The following is an 8,830-nucleotide window of genomic DNA, read 5'->3' as shown; positions in this document are numbered from 1 at the left end:
CAGAAGAACCAGCCCGGCTGGCCGCAGGCGCCACCTCCCATGGATCTGCAGAGACCGCCGCAGATCCGGGCAGAGGCACCGAGGGGCCAGCCGCCACCGAGCCAGATCCGAGCAAGGGAGAGCCGCCCTTCGCCGACGCCGCCCCCGCAGCCGGAGCACGCGCCGCTTGGAACTTGGAGCGCAGCGCGGCCTCATAGTCCAGGTCCGCCTCCGCCTCGCCCGAGCCATCCCGCCTCCGCTTCTGGCCGGAGACGGCCTCGCCGAAGGACCCGCGCAAGCGGTCCATCGAGACCACCGCCGCAGACGAGAGGGAGAGGGGAGGGGAGGAGTAGATCTAGAGAAGACTCGAATGGGAGAGCGGCGACGGCGCAGGTCAGAGGAGGAAGCAGGGAACGCTAGAAATGGGGGAACCGAACCCTTCCGGGCCCATATATATCCGGACCGAGCCAGGCCAGGGCCAACAAGAAGGGCCAAGGGGGAGCGGGGGGGGGGCTGGGCCAACCGCGGCCCAGTCACCGATAGAGGGAGGGGGAAAACGGACACACAATCCAGGGGAAGCACCGCCCCAGGCCCAACAGGCCCACCAGGCGGCGCACGGGCCCGCAGCCCAGAAACAGAGCCCTCCACCGACTCCAGCGCCAGATCTAGGGTTGACGACGACGCCGCCGCCGCCGACGGAGCCGGAGCCGGACCCCCAGATGGAGCGCAAGCAGGGGAGGGCATCGGAGGGGGGAGAGGGCTGGGCCGGCACCACCACGCCGCCCCCGCCAGGGCCCAGGAGCCCCCGCGCCGGAGACGGAGCAGGAGCACGGCGACGCCCTCGGGACACGCGCCGCCAGCCGTCCGCCTCCAATGCGGCGAAAGCAGGCCGCCCACGCCTGCCAGGCGCAAACTTCTGGCAGCGGCCCGGAGCCGAGACGACGGGGAGACTGCACACAGGCACCGGACGGGGAGGGGAAGGGGAGGCATCGGAATCCGACCCCGAATCCTCAGAGTCGAGCGCCCAAAACCTGTTGGACAAGGGAGGAGCGGGGAGGATGGAGCGAGGCGAGGTCGACGGGGCGGGGGGAGGGGAGGGGGCGCAGCCAGGGGGAGCGAGGGAAGGTCGTCGGGGAAGAGGGGGGAGAAGGCGAGCTCGGCGACGTCGACGCCAGAGGGGGAAGGGGAGAGGAGCGAGCCATCGACTGCCACATGTTCGGGGTTCTCCAATCACCATGCATATAGGTTCCATGCATAAGGAGAGCAATTTTGCCATGGTGTATGGTGTAATGCATTGGCTGTGTTGACGCAACTACATGGTGTTTGATTGCATACAAAGGATATGGTTAAGAGTTAACAATTACACATAACACATAGAGTTGCAGTACAGTGCCTTGGTGACTACGGTGGATGGTGGTCGCGGCGCCGTATTCGACACGATGAACACGGAGTCGCGGGCGAGCCATCTCGTCGGCGGCGCGGTGAACTACTTGCTACGTCGGCGCCGCAGAGAAAGTCCGTACGCAGGGACAAATAGGTGGGCGCTGAGGCAGAGGATGGGGGGAAGAGAAATACAGCGCCATTGCGTCATCGGTGCATTAGGATGCGCGATGTGTGAGGCCAAAAGGAATGACACCGACGACAGTTTAGTAGGACACAAGCGAGGAGGCCGTGAGGAATGACGTCGGGAGTGGAGCCAATGTAGCAAGACGTCGGAGACAAGGCCGGGAGGAACGACCCCAACGGCCACTCCAGTGTAGTAGGACGTGGGAGAGGAGACGGCGACGACGCCGCTAGTGTAGCAGGACGCGGGAGAGGAGCCTGAGATGAACCACGACGACGACAACACTAGTGCAGCTAGACGCAGGAGAGGTGACCAAGAGAAACAACGCCGACAGTGGCGCCAGTATAACAGGACGTACGTGGGGCAGAGGCACAAAGAGGAACGATTAAGGGTGTCATTAAAGCAGACCACACAAATGCATATGTACAGTCATGAGAAAGATATAGATCTACTCGTTTACGATCGTCAAAACAAAAAACGTCCAACACAAAAGTCGTATGAAACTGCGAGATGAAGCTACTGGTAAAAAAAAATCAAACTATCGTGATGAATTTGAAAAAATTCTTCCAAAATAACTACAAACATGAACATGAAATTGAAATTTACAATGGACGAAACTACGAACCGATCGCCTAAATGAAATCACAACATCGAAGTGCTTCTTTTTGTGTAGATCTTATCTCGAATTGAAGTATTGTTGTTTTGATTAGAGTTAAACGAAGATACCACCTGCACCCCGCAAAAAAAAAACATACCACCTACAACCTCACATCACCCCAGTGTTAGACGAAACGAGCCTGCATCCCTGGACCCACCCAGGTGCTCTCTCTTGCATCGCTCGAATTTGACTTGCTGAAAACTACCGATCCGACCGTTTCAAGCAGACCTGGCTGAGATGTGGTTTAAAATCTGTGTGATACAGGCCAAACAGTGAACGCATGCCAGCAAAACAGTCTAATTTTATTCCGCACAGCCTGATTCAGCTCTATGCAGTTCATCAAACATATCCTAGCTGTTGAACTCTGAAGTGGTATTCCCGCAACAACAACAAAAACGAACTCTGAAATGTAAAACTTTTGTCCGAGGTGCACACGTCCCGTGTAGACCTGCCATTCACTGCGGCACACTGGTAAAAAGTTCACTTCCGTGTATATTTATATACTGGGACGCGGACGAAGAGCACACGGCGACGCACGCCTCTTAAATCAAAGCCACTAGTTGTTAGTTTGGGGATCGGTGCAGGTTTTAGTTTAATTGGCAGCGAGAGTGCAATACAACGTGCTTGTGTATATATGGCAGCAGTAAATGCTCTGCATAGTCATTCAATTCGAGGTGCTAGGTCTGACAAACATAGCAAAGATTTCAACGGTGAATGGCAAAGGCTTTGGTACACGTCCATTTAATAAATAACCCAGGATGACACACTGTAAAAATGTAAAGAAAGAAACTTTCTCTTCCACCGATGGCCTGTAGCAATTTCGTTTGTGTCTATGTGACGGGACACAATTGTTTTGATTTTGACGATTAATTGCACCTTTCTTAGAATTTTATTATTAAATTCTCAGCTTTTTAGATAAAGTTTGATCTATTCTGTTGAAATAGAATACCCTAAAAAAGTTCCCTATACTACCTTCTTTCCCTCCTCTGTTTTTGTCTTTAAGAGGCAGTGCATCCGGCAGGAATCGAACCTACTTTTTGACCCATTTCTAGAACTATTACCATGACATTCTCTGTTTTTCACTTAAGATAAAAAACAACATGAAATGTGTTGAAAAATCTCTCAGATTTACCTACATAATTGTCTAGGAATTAGCATTGAAAGAAATTCCCTAGGAACTTGGTACTCCACAAGCTGTGAAGTGTCCAACTAAGGGGGTGTTTGTTTCCAGGGACTTTTTAGTGTAGGGACTAGAAAAAGTCCGTCTTAGAGACTTTTTAAACAAACAGGAGGGACTACTAGGGACTAAAAGTTGCTTTTTGGGACTAAATGAAGAAGACTCTCAAGGAGAGTCTTTTTGGGACTTTACCAACAATGCCCCACCCTGCACCCATTACCCCATGGTGTTGTTTGGTTGTTATTTTTCTATATACTAGGGGTAACATGGTCATTTAATAACCTTTATGGAGGGACTAGGAACTTTTTAGTCCCTAGAAACAAACAGGGGCGGACTTTTTAGGGACTAGGGACTTTTTAGTTGGGACTAAAAAAGTCCTAGAACTTATGAACCAAACATGGCCTAAATATTAGATATGTTTATATGATTCGTCAATATCGCTGACCACATGAAGATGTGTTCACATGTAGATGCATTTATTAGATGTGTTTATATGATTCAAAACGTAGGGCTCTTAAAATTTACATGCATGTGGGGCATTGTTAGATGTCCAGTCCAAGTGTCCAACTGTTCACATGTAGATGTGTTCACACGTCCAAGCATTTATTCTTTGTCAGGGATCATTAAGACTATAGAAAAATACCTCTCCTAAAAGAAAGCATACGTCCAATTAAATTTGAGAAATACGTGCAGCAGCCAGCAGAGTGGACTGTTTTTTTTAGGCCAAGTAAACTCTGGAGGCGTGTTCAAGTTCCACCTACTACCACAACCAGTCTTTTGCCTCTGTTTAAAAAAAAAAAATTTAACCGCAAAGTTAACACTCAACACTGAGGCACAGAGCAGTTGGAAGTAAAGAGACATTGACTTGACGATCATCTCTCGTAGTAGGAGTATACTAGTATTTTTTAACCACATACTGTAGAAGGATGGAATGTAAATTCATTTTACGAGGGAAAATAATAATAATACTATATCGCCATACCATGGAATGCACTTTCCATACCACGTCAAAAAGACATGATCCAAATGAAATAATCTGTACGACCTAAGAATTCACTAGCCCGAGAGCCGGTGATCATTTCGGAGACGACTAAACTCAGCCTAAAAAACAAGAGCAAAAGTACATCATAAGGCAAGAAAACAAGAAGAATCTGCTACAAGAACCTGAAAGTCAGTCTACTACAACACAAGCTAAACTCGACAACCATGACGATGTGTCCACACGCACCACAGGAAACCTATATTGCAGCACCACTCGCACGAGCCTAGGGGGAACATCCGCGAGCAACGAGGGTGCCATTCTGCACCACAAACGACAACCTGATGCAGACACTTTGCACTATCTAAAGAAGAGGCCGATAATTACATCTGCGGAAGTAACTGTGTGGGCTCAACGTGCGTGCGCACACGAGCAGCACGCTCCACCGTCCACCCCAACAGAGTATAGCTGGCCAGCCATAGTGCCCGCCTGACTTCTCACCTGACCTGACAGGGAACGCGAAACGTGTGTGAAGTCTGAACCCGATGAGTGATTAGCGGCAGCTGTTCCGTCACCTTTTCCGTCAAACCCGCAGGCGTGTACAAGATGCAGAATTCTGTGATCGAAATGATGACTCGTCACCTCCTCGCGAAAGACGAAGAAGGACGAGGGGAATCATGCAAACGCCGATCAAGCCGCACCTGGACAAGTTCAAATCATTCCCCGAGAATGTGGCCGAGAAAAAAGAATCTGCTTGGGGTCAAGGAATATAAGCAGCTGTTGTGTCATCCGTCACCTCGGCGGCCACAACTGCACCAAATAATTTTGTGCTCTTCTCGTACGCCACGTCCCTCTCCCGTGATCCTCGTCGATCTAGAATGGAATTCCATGCCGATTGTTACGTCTCTCCGAACGCGTTCGGCCGGTGCATTCGGAATTACAGATGCGCTCATCATATCTTAAGACGAGGTCCGTCTCACTCCCAACGTACGTACAGAAGTACTCCGTACTTGTTCATGTTACTGCCATATGTTCTGTTGCGGCTGACTTGGCTCGCGACGACCTCGATTCATTCTGCAGGGGCCAGGGCCAGAGCCAGAGCAGCCAGCGGTAAATCTGAGAATGGGTTTTGTTTAACCGGGTGCTTTGGGTGGGTTTTCTACGTGGGTTTCTTTAGTTCGGGTCTTACTGGGTGGAGTCTGACTACAGTTTAGTTTGGTTTAGTTTACTGTAGGAAGTAATTGGGTTTGGGTGGGTATGGGCTGAAACAGTTCCAGTTCAAAACAGTTTTGACCCGTGGTTAACAACCGGTGTGTGAGATCAGTTTGTATTCATAGTTTATCCCGGTGTGGATGGCCGCTACAACTCGCGTCCATCGCGAGGCTCAACAAGTCAACAGACTGTTGGGAGGAAGCTACGGGGTCACCTCAGCCAAGCCGGCTGCGCTCGCCCGCGAGGATGGGACTCCACTCCGGCGCTCGATGCCCTACAGGCCTCCGTGTTCCCAGGCCGCGGGTCTGCGTCGGCGTGTCCGTCCACCATGCCGCCTGCCACGACGCCTCTGCCACTCTCTTCGTCCAGACCTGGGCCGCCGCATACCACCTCGGGGATGCCCTCGACAGTGCCGATCCTTCCCAGGCCGTGCTGCTGCCGCCGCCGCCCGTCCTCGACCGCTCCCTCGTTGCCGACCCCGACGACCTGCTCGGCAAGACACTCGCCGGGATGAGCCGCCTTGCGTCCGGCCCTCCGCCTACGCGTCCGCCAGCGAGCAGGGTCTCCGCATCCGTCTACGGTGATCGCGTCCTCCCCCCTGGCGCGCGACCAGATCGACGGGATCAAGGACGCGGCGGTGGCCGCACTGGGGCATTAGCGCATGCCGTCGTTCGTGGCGGCGTCGGCGCTGGCATGGGTGTGCCTGCTGCGGAGCCGGTCCGTGGGCGTTGAAGGCGCGGCGCACAGCCACATGCTGTTCTCGACAGAGTGCCGGTCGAGGCTGGCGCCGCCGCTCCCCGCCGAGTACTTCGGCAACTGCCTGCGCCCGTGCTTCATGGAGGCCACGATGGAGCGCCTGATGACGAGCGGCGGCTGCGGTGCCATCGGGGCGGCGATAAGGGAGATGGAGCGAGGCGTGCTGGAGGGCGCAGAGGGGTGGCTGGGGCGGCCCATGTCGGTGCTGCCGCAGCGGCCCATGTCGCCGAGCTCCTCAACCACAGAGCATCTGACTGACATCGATCGTGTCCGTGTGTGTGGTGACGAGGAGTTGGCTTGCTCTTGTAAATTTGACGAGTATGTACTGTATGTTTTACCAATCTCTAGTAATTCACAAGCTGACCACAGCCCAGCGCTCAACCCATTTGAGCGAACAGTTTTAACCAATTTCAGTTGATGGTTCCAACCCACAGGTTGCCATTCGGTTTGGTTCAGTTTGGGTGGAAAGATGAAACAGGTTTGGTTTTAGTTGGGCTGAGGAAAGTATCAAACAGTTCTCAGGATCAGCCAGCGGACGGACGGACGTACGGAAGCGATGAGGAAGTTCACGAGAGAAGCGATCGATCCACGACGAGAGAAAAATGGCGACTACGAATGATTGGCTGAGCGTGTTCCCAGCAATGTCAGGAACTCAGGATCAATGCAGTAGCAAGCAGGTGTCACGCGTTTGGAGCAAATTAACTGATTAAGCATGATATTCATCAAAATGATGGCTTGTCATGTCGGGAAGACAAAGAACGACGAGGTACGCGGATTAAACCGCCCCAAGCTCTAATCAACCCCCAAGAACGTTGATGGAGGAAAGAATCAGTTTCTTGTGAACGTGGATAGGCAGTTCCTCAGCCGTCACCTCGGCCTTCTCAATAGCAACAAATCCTGTTCTCTCATCTCGCACGATATGGTGTCGATCATGTAGAATAGAGTTCCATGTCGATCATCGTAGTACGTCAATCCGAACGCGTTGGCTGCGTTCACATGTACGTCAATCCTGGTCGTCGTGCATGCATGGAATCTTCGCTTCTGTCCACAGAAATGCCATGGCATCGCACTTTCGGCGATCTCGAGGCTGGCGGGCGGCGGCCATTTCAAATCTCGGTTGGTTCCAGTCGTGCCCCGGTCAAGACGCCGGCGCACCGCGCCCGTAGTACGTACGTGAAGTGAGCCGTTCCGAACCAGCCCGGACGTCTGGCCCGCTTGACCCAACCAACTGTTCACTACTTCACTTCACATATGTCTCTTGTTACAGTAAAGAAAAATGTCTCTTGCCCGCTCTCCGGCTAGCTAGATTTGTCGCCATGGCCGAGGAGGTTTACACGTAGCAGTGGAGATGAGGTACAGCCACATATTGCCCGGCCGTATGGCTCGATCGATACACTAGGGATGTGTTTGGTTGTCCCTAGCGATTTTGCTTGTATTACTTTCTCCGGTCCTTTTTAGTCTACATATAAGTTTTGTCCGAAGTCAAAGTATCTCAACTTTTACCAAACTTATAGAAAACAGCATTAACATTTACAGTGTCAAATCAACATCGTTAGATTCATTATGAAATGTAGTTTCATAGTATATGTATTTGGTATTGTAAATGTTGGTACTTTTTAATATAAATTTGGTCAAACTTTGCAAAGTTTGACTTGACACAAATCTAATATGCGGAGTAAAAAGGACCGGAGGGAGTACATGTGTGTCTTAGTTGGGCCTAATTGAGAAGAAAACAAGAAAAAGAAAATCATTATCTACACATTGTTTGGTTATCTGCATGTAGACTGGCTGCATTAGGGGATTAATTTTGGCATGGTGTTTGATGTCCAGCATTGGCTGCATTGGTACAATTACATGGTGTTCGGTTGCATACAAAAGATATGATTAAGAGTTAACAATTACACATAAACAAAGAGTTAACGAGAAAACTAAATTCCTGCCGACTGTAATTCCACAACAGATCCGCACGATTCGGATCTAACGGATAGTCTGCATGCTTCGATTTTTTACGTAATTCCCGGTCGCCCCGTGATTCCCGCTCCGGCTTCGCACGTCCCCGCCCCGTTCGGGACTTTTTTTGCATCGCGTTGCCCGCTTCCCCTTTTCCTTCCTGGAAAGAGTAAAAAATTTGGGAGAAAATGGAATCGAACCCAGTACCTCTTTAGTATCTCGCAGTGCCCCTAACCAGCATGACTAGATTGAGGTCGTGACTACATTCAGATTTTGTAATTTGTGTACCTGTAAAAAACGTGGCGTGAATAATAAAGTGTCATTTTTTTCTTTCCTTTTTTACACCGATTTTTCCTTCTTTTTCCTACTGTTTTTTCTTCATTTTAATAGTCAAATGGCTGGGCTGCTCTGTTAGTATTTTTAGGTTGAGGCCTTTTTAACCCCAAATTTCTTGCGTTTAGTAGGAAGAACACTTACAAGAAAACAAATGCATAATATTGGGGTATAAAGGCTATCAGTTCATCATGATTTTTTGTTACATTTCTCCATTGTATC

At 50.7% G+C, this 8,830-nt stretch overlaps 1 pseudogene; it reads left to right on the top strand.

Annotated features, from left to right (window-relative positions):
- Window positions 1-1,418: 1,418 nt before the first annotated feature.
- On the top strand, window positions 1,419-6,743 carry LOC109749115 (anthocyanin 5-aromatic acyltransferase-like; annotated as a pseudogene).
- The last annotated feature ends 2,087 nt before the right edge of the window (window positions 6,744-8,830 follow it).

This window comes from Aegilops tauschii, chromosome 5, assembly GCF_002575655.3.
Source record: "Aegilops tauschii subsp. strangulata cultivar AL8/78 chromosome 5, Aet v6.0, whole genome shotgun sequence".
In the NCBI taxonomy this organism is placed as follows: Eukaryota; Viridiplantae; Streptophyta; class Magnoliopsida; order Poales; family Poaceae; genus Aegilops; species Aegilops tauschii.
The sequence above is the reverse complement of the archived record's forward strand: the minus strand, read 5'-3'. Positions and strand labels throughout refer to the sequence as shown.